The sequence below is a fragment of the Dipodomys ordii genome, unplaced genomic scaffold (genome assembly GCF_000151885.1).
Source record: "Dipodomys ordii isolate 6190 unplaced genomic scaffold, Dord_2.0 Scaffold206, whole genome shotgun sequence".
Lineage (NCBI taxonomy): Eukaryota > Metazoa > Chordata > Mammalia > Rodentia > Heteromyidae > Dipodomys > Dipodomys ordii.
The window spans coordinates 1,799,775-1,812,057 of NW_012267422.1; the positions used below are offsets into that span (position 1 = coordinate 1,799,775).

Here is a 12,283-nt window from a genome sequence, read left to right on the forward strand (position 1 = left end):
TAAGTAGCTATAGATTTCTGAAAACCAAAGGTAAGATAAAAACTTAAAGCCTGTCTTTATTTTTTTAATCAAACTTGATATATTTATTTAGTCTTTGAAGAAAGGCTGTATTCAGCAGCACAAAATGATTAAAATTAAAAACAAAAAAAAACAACCACAAACTATCCCAATTGAAACAACAAAAATAAAACATAAAACTTAATCAAGAAAGTTAAGAATATAAGCATTGAGCCCAGAGCATGTGAGGACAGGATTTGACCATCTGTTCCCTATAAACTGATCTCTACAATTATGTTGTATGATTGGACCGAATCTACACAAACATCTGGTTCAACCTTTACAATAGTCAAGTTTTCTCTTTTGGCTCTACTTATTCTTTTTTTTTTTAACTGAACTTGTGCTCATCAGTTTAGCTTGCAGACATGGGCTCTGGATATTATATACATTTTTTTCAAATAATGTGGCATAATTCAGGAGCTAGTTTATGAGAAACAGGCTGATAACCCAGGGTACATTAGGACAGCACTCTTGGCTTTTTTTTTAAAATTTCTGCTTACATCTAAGGATTTTGACTTCAGCTGTTCTGGAATCTTGAGACAATGCAGGGAAGATTTCCAAGAAGTTGTTATGTCTTGCTATTATTGTGGGAGTAAGGATTTGATTAAAACAGATTAGTCAAGGAAAATATACAGACGGTGATTCTAGGCAAAACCATTTGTTATTTTAGCAGTCTATTCATATCAAAAATCTTCTTGCCCTAACAAATATAGAAAGCTGGTCTTTATGTGCTCTTTACCAGCTCTGTCCTGCTTTTTCGTTCTTTTTTCCCCCAGGGAAGAACTGATCTCAGGCATATCAACTAATGTCTAAGGCCTCCTTAAGCCCTAGGATTTAGTTGTATCTGCAAAATGGTCTTGCATACAGTTGCTCTTGTGTGGAGTTCATTCAAGGGATGATTAATTATTACAAAAGCAAAAGTTGTCTTTCCTTTCTCGGCCCGAACCTAGCTAGGGACTTTTCAAAAATTTTCTTTGGCACTGGTGGTTGGGAGAAGATAGGAGATAGAGGTTAGAGTTTCAGATGAGGGCAGAGAAAGAAAACTTGACAGGATGGATTAGGCGGCTGTTTTTCTATCTTTGTAAGCTTATCCCCCCATAGGATCATATTCTCTTTTGATGCATTATTTCCCAAGTCTAAAAAATTCTTTAGCTTTCCACTTTTAGTATGATAACTCATGGAATTTTTATACTCCTACACAAGTCTCAAGGAAATGATGCCTACACCTTCTTCACAGTAGAAAAAAGCCTTGCTGTTTTCTATGACATAAATCTAGCATCTTGTCAGAAAAAAAAATACTCACCCCCTAACAACAGTATAATATATATAACAACATAAGGATGACACTGAGTTCTACTTAGCATTTTATACCAACATTTGCATTGTGGTTTGGGGAAGAACAATAAGGAGAGAATCCATATTCGTTGAGAGTCAACTATGTGCATTATGTGAAGTATCTTATTTCATACTGATAATTACTCCTGGGACAAGAGGGTCATCAACAATATGAACCTGAGTGTGGAATCTGGCATAAAAAAAGGCAACCAATCAATCTTGAGACTCTTTGCTACCTGGTCATGGTCTAGCAGGAGTTTTGTAGAAACAAGACATGCTGGCATTATTGCAAGATTCAGATGTGTTTTATCTATGTTTTATATTTTCAAAATAGATTCTGTGGGAAAATAAAATGACCCCTTGTTCTAAAAATTTTGGTTGACTCTTGGGCCAGGTGGAAATCATCTGTAATTTTATCACTTGGAAGGATGAAGTAGGAGTATCATGAGTTCAAGGCCAGTTTGAGTTACATAATGAGATTCTATCCCCACAAAAACTTCTGTGGTTGAAAGAGTTCAATAATGTGAAATTCTGTTGAGTGGCCTATGATGAAATCATAAAGAATTTTATTTAGCTAGAAATACATGATCTGACTTGAGAAATCAAAATTGCTGCCAGTAAAACAAGGTAATTTTGAGGATAAATACTAACGCCTTCAATCAGGTTTTTATTACTAGGTTGCTAGTATTGTATTTTAATATTTGCTGGTACTTGCTCAGCACTTGAGATATACCCTCCAGTGTGGCATTTTCCTGGTTAATTAGAGATGAGTCTTTAACACTCAACACATCTGGCTTTAAACAGATCCTTTAGATTTCAGCTCCTGAGAAGCTAGTATTGTGGATTGTGGATTAATGACATGAGCCATGGGTGTCCATCTTATAGTTGTTTTTTATATCTTATAGGTATATCTTTCCTGAAGCTTGGCAGAGTTTTCTAGGTCTAAAAAAATAAGAAACATGATTTTCAAAAGAAAAGAATTGATCATCTCACAAAATCCATAAGGCAAAGTTCTTTGATTATTTAATCTCAAAATTAAATAATGACATTATAATTCCATATGTGATTAAATAATTCTTATAAAACTCATGAAGTGTTTTAGCTACTTTAAATGTTCAGGTATTTTTGTGTGTGTGCTAATATTGGGGCTTGAATTTGGGGCCTTCTCTTCTCACTTGGGTCTTTCATTTAAGGCTTGTGCTCTACCACTTGAGCCACACCCCTACTTCCCAAATTTTAAAGTACTTATTAGATAAATAAGCATATATGTTCTTCAATATTATGATGTAATTAATTAAAATACTTTTGTCTGATTCTCTTCCTTTTTGTTTACCATTTCCCTCTATCCTAACATTTGTTGGTATTTCATTCCAGGGGAAGTTGGGAGTTAATCTGAGATGGTTTCTATATTTTCTTTCTAAGAAGGTTCATACAATTATTGTGGCAGAATCTATCACTATTTATCAGGGTGATTGGCTCTCTTGCTATTTTATGCCTATTTCTAGGCACAGAGGCCACAGATTCTCTTTTGACTTTGTTCTCTTTAAATGTTTGTAGAGAAAGGATTCACAGTTGTTGTTTTAAGGATTGTGAAAGAGAAAGAATAATATTTCTTAAACATCTATTTGTGCCAGAATTAGGGTTGTCACATTTAGCATATGAATTTAACAGGACATCCTGTTAATAAGCAAATAGCAGATAAAACAAACACTGAAAATAATAACTGTTTAACTGGCAATCCCAGTCAGGCACTATTCTAGACACTTTGACATTTTGCCTATTTTTATTCTAATATCACTGTCGTGAACAAAAGTACTGAATCAACTCTTTTAATGATAAGAAAATGAAAACTCAGAAAATATGCAATTGAGTGTGTGGATGAGATTAGGAAAGATGGAGGAGAACAATGGGAGGGGTGGCATTGATCAAGATGTGACTTGTGGAATTGAAGCCCCTTTCTAAAAATACTTAAAATTCAAAAGAGGAAAAGTATGTGAAATATTCTGCCAATAGTTTCACAGTTGGAATTTGGGAGCCAGGATCTGCCTGATGCAGATGGCTGCACGCTATTTTAATTCTGTGTTGTATTTTCACTGGCCACAAAAGGTTGAGTAAGGTTTAAAACAAATAGCAGAAATATCGTCAAGACCTTCTTAGTTCCTCAGAATAAGACCAATTCCCCTTTACTCCTCAACTAAGATCTTAATATTTTAAATGGCTAAGAACCCAAACATTATAAATTCAAGATGTAAGTTATCCCAATTCCTGCTCCAAAGGCTGTCATAGATCTGACAGGAACAATTTCTATTCAGAGTCCCTGATCATACTTTCTTTGGTAAATTGAAGATTTGAGTGTCAGAATTTGATACAATTTATCTTCAAATTTATGAAGAGTTTGGGGTCAACTGCTCATTTAATGATAATATGAGTACCTTGACCATATTAACGTTCTTTTGGGAAAGAGGAAGAAAATTGCCATAATATTTAATGTACATGTGTGAAAAATGGAACATTGATGCTCATTGAAATTCATTTGCAAGTGGGGAAGGTGGATAAAGAAGAGCTTTGGAAAGAAGATAGCTGATCAAGGTGTATTATATGCATAGGTGAACATGTCAGAATGAAACCCACTTGTAGAACTAATTGATGGTCATAATAATGTGGAAAAATAATAAAAATATATTAAAATATTGAATGGAAGATCATACTCATTAGCAAATAGCAAAACCAGTGTACATTTTAGCACACTTTCCCTCCTTAGTACTGAGCATTGAACCTTGTGTCCTGCACTTGAGCCAAGTGGCGTTCTACCACTGACCAACACTACCAGCCTATTTCTTATTTATTTATTTATTTTTAGTTTGTGTTTTGACATAGGACTGTGCTAACTTTGCCCAGGTTGGCTTCAAACTCTTGATCTTCTTGCCTCTAAATCTCCAGTAGCTAAGATCACAAATATCAATAATCTTTCATTCTATTCTTGAAATGTGAGGTGTACTCTTATTATCACAAGATCAGAAAGCAAATGCAGAAATAGTGGTTTAAAATTACTCTTAAAATACTCTGTTTTTCTCCACTGTGTCACACATGTGGCAGAACACTTTGGATGTAATATACTTTTATTTTGTTTGAGATAAAATATGGGCTTAAAGAGACTGATCATTTTAGCGAAGCTAAGAAACTCTTTTAACCCTTGCATGCAAAGAGTCTATTAAGAAAACCCTATTTACAATGTCTGTCTTGGCATCTTAGATGATCCTGGGAATAAATCTTTTTCTTTCTTGCCTCTGCTTCCAAATAATATCTATTCTGTCATTGAAAATACTATGTGAGATATACCTTTAATATGCTTCTTTTTGTGCCAAAGTCTCTTGTAAATGCTGTAGATCTACAGTATTGACTGGGATGACACAATCAACCCATTATATATACTTACATTGAGAGGGGTCTTTCATTAAGTTGCATACTTTTTCTCCAAATATTTCTACATAAATAATTTGAAGTGTCTTTGAAGTAATCAAGTTTATTGTTTTAAAATTTGTAGGTGGAATAAAAGTCCTGAGTATGTGCTCATAAGGACTAGCTACTGGCCAGTATCTCATCCATTATTCCCTTATACTGAATCAGGACTGTTTTGTTTTAACTGGAAAGGGGTGTAACATTTTCATTTTTTTCACTGTTTTATTTTTAGACATCTTCTAAAGTATATTCACCCTGAAAAGGCATTTTATTTTGACAAATATTTGCTAAGCATCTTTTCACAACTTTCTAATTAAAACTCATACACACACACACTCACACACACACACAGACACACACACACACACACACACACACACAATACTTACGAATGGAAGTAACTTTGCATTTGCAGAAAAGTTGCAAAGGTAATACAAGAAGTTCCTAGACACTCCTTACTCAGAGTCTTCAGAGGCCAATTTGGATCTACAGGAGATATAGAAGCTCCTACTATGGAGGTTAATGAAGCTGTTAAAATAATCGCTATATAGAGCTGGGTGGCCTTAAATGAGGTTTTTTTTAATACCTAGACCTTTCTGCAATCCTGGATGAACATACTGAATTTATCTTTCCCTCTAGCCTGACATATGAATGTTCCATACATTGGCCTTTCCATACGGGTTCAATCAATACCTTTGAAATTAATAAGTCAACTATTCTGCAGATAGTTGCAGAGTTGAATTCTTCACAGCACCTGAAGCTGAGAACATTTACTGAGCACCTGCCTGTTTTCAAAGGCTGGGTCAATCCAAGGTGCTGACATTTCTCGAAGAGCTTCATGCTGTGACACTGAACCAGGTCATCTTCAGCTGAGTTCCAAGCTGTGACTAATCCATTCTTGGTCCTGAAACAATGGAAATTGTTCTAAAGTTATTGTAGATTGTATTTGGGATACAATATTCTTATTAAATTGGTTTACTTGAAAGAAATACAATACTGATTTTACTTGAATACAGTTACACAAGAAATAATATTTCTTCAGGGGAATGGGAAAATAAGGGGTTTTTTTCCTTTTAATTTTTTTTTGTTCACATGTTCACAATGGAAAGCGAGACTAAGTTCCAGAATACAAATAAATAAAAGCCATGTTTTGTGGCTTGTCATCTTGAACAATGACCTAGCAAATGCAAAATTAAACTTTAATGCATTTTTTGAAATATGAAGGAAGTAGAAGCATTCAAAATGTTATGAGCCTAGGAAGCATTAAGCATTTTTATAAAAATATTAATAATTTAACATGAAAACAGGTAAAATGATTAAATCCTTGCAAATACGTTGAAACAATGTCTTCAAAAATAAGTTAGCAATTTGCAAGTCAACTGTCAATAGGGTATCATGTTCTTACTTGAAAAGAAATTCTATTCTTAGTTGGTAGATATAGGCTGTTTAAAAAGATGGAAGGATTTATAAAGCAAAACCTTTTACGATTGTGGCAATAACAACAATCATTTAGCAGTCCCAGAGGTCTGCACATTCTTTGTTTTCCTCTCTCCAACCTTCCCTCTAATATGACCAAAATGTGACCAGTGAGTATGTTTATTTTCCTGAAAGGACAAGTGATCAAGAAAGATACTCAAAAGCTTTAAAATAAAAATAAAAATGGCATCAATCTTGTGATTAATATCACTCACACTGTTTATGATCATTGATTACTGTACTTACTTGGGGCCACAGGGGTAGGGACATGTTATGCAGATTGCTTATAAATCTTGACAATAAGAAATTTCTAGACCCTACATGGACTCAAAATTCACAAGCGAAACTATAAATTATGTACCTCTTAGGTAAGATAAATATTCTTCCTGAAATTTCATCTTGCTTGATACGCTTCCTGGTTTCTACCATACCTACAAGTGGAACACCACATTCCACAAAAACCTTACTTATTCATTTAATCTGAATAGACACATATTAACTATGTTTTTTTCTGGGTTAATTTTTTAGGAACATAAAGAATTTTCTTTGGTTATGGATTTATTTACGTATCCCCGGTAATAGATTTTAATTATTATATTATAATTGTACATATTAAGGGAGTATACACATAATATTTTAAAATGTATGTACAACATATAACATGTAATGATCAGATTCAAGACAATTGGTACATTCACCATTTCAAACACATTACTTGTTTCTAGTAGGGAGTGTGAAAATACTTTGTATTAACTCTTTGAAAGAGACCATTCAATGTTACTGACCAGTTACCTTGCTAGTTTATAGAAAACTAGAAGATATATCCCTTATCAACTATGCCCTTCTATCTGGTAAACACTTATTTCCAGCCTCCACTTTTCTACCTTCCCTAGCTCTAGTAACCACTACTCTCTATTTCTATGAGATAAACATTCCTAGCTTCTCCAGAAAAATGAGTGAAATGGGGAAACCAGCTGCTAGCTATCCAACAGAGAGGAGTATTGTGTGGCCGGGTAATGAAGAGGACGGAGTAATGTAGAAAAAACAACTACTAGCTGAAACTTCACAAACATATACAAAGCAGATCTACTAAATGGTAATATTTCTAAGATGTATACTGGGCTACAAGAGTTATGGTTTGCCAGAGTGGAGAGATCCCACTGATTACTTGGGGGTTTCCATCAGGAATTGCAGCAAATTATATCTCACTTCTCAATTTCTGTTGTACAGGTTATGATTACTTTGTCCTAATAAATCTGAAGAACAGACTAACAAATCATAAAAACCAAGCCTTGAAAGATGCCAACCCAGTGTGTCCCTCTTTAAGAGAAAAAAATAAGTTCAATAACAGTGATTTAAGTCACAACTTCCATTATGCAAGAAAAATTCATTGATATACCGAGAAGTAGAAATAGATCTAGAAAGATGGCAGAGATAACTGGGAAGAGGAAATTAGCAGTAAATGATGAAATTACGTAACAGTAAAATTAGCTATTAAAATCAAGTATACGTATTTAATGCAAGACGAACCAAGTAGGGAAATACAAACTGGAAAAAAAATACACCAATGAAATTTTTGGAGATTTAATATTTGAGTTTAATATTTAAAATGAGAAATCCACTGCATAACCTTAATCTAAAACACTGTAATAGAAAATACACACACTGAAGCATAAGGAGAAAGAAGGTTAAAAAAAACCTGCCAGAATTTTATTAATATATGGGATAATGTGGGAGAAGGCAAAATGCACATAATTGTAATTTCAGAAGGAGAGGAGGATCACGTTTTTTTTTTTAAATGCTGGAAACTAGAGTAACTTTGATACAAATAACTAAACTACATATCTAGGGACCTTAACAAACACATTCAATATAAACACAGAGAAAGCCAACGGCACATGATAATCAAATCGCTGGAAACAGTAATAATGAGAAAAACTTAAAGGCAGCCAGTGGGAGAAAAATACACATTACATATAAGGGAAAGTATATAAGGATGACTGCAAACTTGTCATCAAAGCAATTCAAACCAGGAAATAGTAGAACAATATCGTTAGCCTTCTGGAAAAAAAAAAAAGGCAGCTGTAACTATTTTGTTTTAGTGAAAATAGCCCTCACAAGTGAAGTTTAAATAAAAACTTCATACAAACAAAAGCTGAGAGCAATCTATTTCCAGCAGATAGATTTTATTTTACAACAAATGCTAGGAGAAATTATTCTGCTGACGAAAAATGATACTGTGTGGAAAGTTGCATGTAAATCTAATAATGAAGTGGATTAAGAAAGGCAAATAAGAAGCAACCTTTCCCACTCTTATTCCTTTAACTTTTTTTCTCACTATAATTCTCATTAAGAATATTTTGGGGCTCCAGGATTAGGCAGAGTTCTTAGACATATCAATGTTCCAACCAAAGCTGGATGTGATGGATCATGCTATAATCCTAGCTACTCTTGAGGCAGACAGCAGGATGACCTTGTTTGAAGTCTAGCCCAAGCAAAAATAGTAGCAAGATTATATCTCCAACAATAAAATGGTAGATGCTGCAGAATGTATCTGCTGTACCGGGTACTTGGGGGGGGAAATAGGAACACCGTGGACCAAGCTGACCTGGGGAAAGTGTGAGAACCTATTCAGAAAATAATGAAAACCAAAAGGGCTGTGGGTGTGGCACAAGTAGTGCATCAGGACTTGCCTAGCAAGTGTAAGCTCTTGAGTTAAAACCTCATTACCAAATGAATATGAAAAGATGAGCAAGAAAAAAAGCACAATTAATTATTTTTGTTTTGCAAAGAGAATAAAAAACACAACCAGTGGGTTTGTGTAAAATATGTTCAGATTACCTATCTGACAAAGGGTTTGGATTCAGAATGGATAAAGACAACCTAACTCGATAATAGGAAAATATAATTAAATTTAGAAATAGGTAAAAATATGAATAGACACTTCACCCAAAACAATATAATGATGGCGAACATAGAAAAATGTTCCACATGACTGGTCATTACTCTAATCACATGATATACTACTTCACATTTATACACTACTATACCAGTACTGTCTCCCCCTCTCTCTTACTTTCTCTCTGTCTCTTTCTCTGACCCTTTCTATGAAATATTGATTCTCTTAATTATAGAGGCTGAGAAATCCCAACATTAGGGTTTTGCAAGCTTGAAATTTAGGATAGATGATGGAACACATTCAGTTCCAATCAGTAGAGACTCAAGCTATGTTTCCAACCTGAAGATAAGCTTGTGTCAGACCTAGGAATGGCCAATATGTTGGGTCAAGTCTGAAGGCAGGACAAAAATAAAAAATGATGTTTTCTGGTTTGAAGGCTTGTCAGGCAAGACTGAACTTCAGAGAAAATCAGCTATTTGGGTTTTTTTTTTTTAGACCTTCTTATTCCCTGAGTCCCATCCACATTAGACTGTACAGTCTGTTCTACTCAGTCTACTGACACAAATGTTAACCTCATCAAGAAATACATTCATAAATACATCCATAATAATATTGGCAAAAATATATGGGCACTCTGTGGTCTAGTCTAGTTAACACAAGTTGATGCTGTCGTTGAGTGGATACATCAATTGATTACACATAGGATTTTTTGAAACTTTTCTGTATTCTGGGCAAGCTGGTATTCACACAAATACAAGCATGTTCAAAAAAATCTCCATAGAGCTGTACACTGAAATTAAAATCAATTCAATTCTGTATTAATTGCAAAAGTCAAAGAAAAGGACAATGCTATCTAGCATTAGTAGAAACGTTATCATGCCAAAGCACAAAGTCTGTAAAGACAATGGACGCTAACTCTTACAATGCTTTTATATTATATACAGAGTGACATCACATTTGAAGATGTACAGTTATGGGTTATAGATGCTACTTAGTAAGCTACAGAGGAATCAGCAAAACGAAGCACTAATAATAGATAAATAGGCCCAATGAATTAAAATAATGAATTAAGTCATATAAATTCAGGAGGGGGTGGGGTAAGAAACACAGGGTAGCCAGGTGCCGGTGGTGGCTCACATCCGTAATCCTGGCTACTCAGAAGGCTGAGATCTGAGGACTGTAATTCAAAGCTGTGATTCAAAGCCAGCCTAGGCAGGGAAATCCATAGGAGACTCTTACCTTCAATTAACTACAAAAAGCTGGAAATGGAGTCATGGCTCAAACTGATAGAGAACTAACCTTCACATAAAAGTTCAGAGACAGACATCGGAAGGAGTGGTCGAGGGAGGGCCAAGGCTAGCAGCCGGGCGGGAGAGGAGGAATCCAATGAGAGGAGGAGGGACCTAAAATGAGGCTCGGTGCTAGGGCTGGGTGGTAGGAGCCTGGGGGGCGTGGCCCTGCATTTGGGGTGTTCGGGCCACGGAGGGGCAAGCGCTGCTCTCCTAAAGGTGGCTTCTGCCTGGTGGCTCATGAGGCACCAGACTCTGGCCTCTAGCCCGGCTCTCTGGGCCTCCATCCCGTGTCCACGCTCTGAGCTGCACCTAGACCTGGTTTTAGCTTCTGGACAGTCCTTCTGGTGGAGGGAGCATAGCCCTGCACACTGGAGAGCCGAGTATGGACACTGACTCAAACCGAAGAGCAGCTTTTCTGCACTGTGTACGGAGAGAACGAGGGTTGGAATGGCAGGCCGACATTGGAGGAGCTGAATACTTCCAGCTGGATGTCAGCTTGGCTCAACTGTACAGACATTGGGGTTCTGTGGACCCCCACTTCCAAGACGTGGCTCAGAAATTCCAAGGTGCTGTCCCCTGCGCTTTTTCAGCTCAAGGATAACTCTACCACTTTGAGCCACAGTTCACTTCAGGTTTTGGGGTGGTTAATAGGAGATTAGAGTCTCTTGGACTTTCCTACCAGGGCTGGCTTCCAACTTCAATCCTCAGATCTCCGCCTCCTGACTAGCTAGGATTACAACTAGCTGCCCACACCTGGCTCATTATTAGTGTGGCCTGATTGGATGTGATTCCATTCATTCTGTAAACAGAGAGAGCATGTGCTATGTGACTGGAGATATTAACAAAAAACAGTGTGTGACTGCTGCGACAGGACCCCACTGAATGCCTTTTCTCCTTCATCTGTTCTTCCAACAACACCATTTCCCGCAACACTGGCATGGTGGAAAGACTGTGGCAGTCCTTTGGACCTCGGCTCATCCAGCTTGATGATGTTGTCTACTATGGCTTCCCCAGCCTGCAGGCCTTGGCTGGGCCGGAGGTAGAAGCCCACCTCAGGAAGCTGGGCCTGGGATACCGTGCCACTATGTGTGTGCCAGTGCCCGAGCCATCCTAGAAGAGCAAGGTGGGCTGGCCTGGCTATAGCAGCTTCGAGAGGCCCCCTATGAGGAGGTTCACAAGGTCCTCTGTGCTCTGCCTGGGGTGGGCACCAAGGTGGCTGACTGCGTCTGCCTGATGGCCCTGGACAAACCCCAGGCTGTGCCCGTGGAGGTCCATATGTGGCAGATCAGATTGCCCAACATGACCACAGCTGGCACCCCACCACATCTCGGGCCAAGGGTCCAAACCCCCAAGCTAACAAGGAACTGGGAAACTTTTTCTGGAGCCTATGGGGACCTTATGCTGGCTGGGCCCAAGCAGTGCTGCTCAGTGCCGACTTGCGCCAGCCCACCCACCGTGCCCAAGAGCCACCAGCAAAGCGCCGGAAAGCATCCAAAGGGCCAGAAGTTTAGATGGGAATTCCCCAACACTTCCACACCTCTGCTTCTTTCTCCCATCCACACCTCTTGTCTCCTGTTGGGGAAGGATCTCTGCAGCTACCTCAGGGTGACACAGCAAGGGGACTCGTAGAGGAGACAGAGCTGACTGTGATTTTATCTTCTTACCTTTATTACAAGAAGGAACAATAAAATAGAAACCTTTGTATGGAAAAAAAAGTTCAGAGACAGTAGCCAGGTCCAAGACAAGAAGAAAGAAAGAAAGAAAG

General features: G+C 37.3%; 1 pseudogene across 1 annotated transcript; it reads left to right on the forward strand.

The window, feature by feature from the left end:
• The first annotated feature begins 10,734 nt into the window (after window positions 1-10,734).
• Window positions 10,735-12,029, forward strand: LOC106000046 (annotated as a pseudogene). Its single transcript, XR_001175772.1, has 3 exons — window positions 10,735-11,089; window positions 11,354-11,549; window positions 11,731-12,029. The product of XR_001175772.1 is annotated as an N-glycosylase/DNA lyase-like (transcript).
• The last annotated feature ends 254 nt before the right edge of the window (window positions 12,030-12,283 follow it).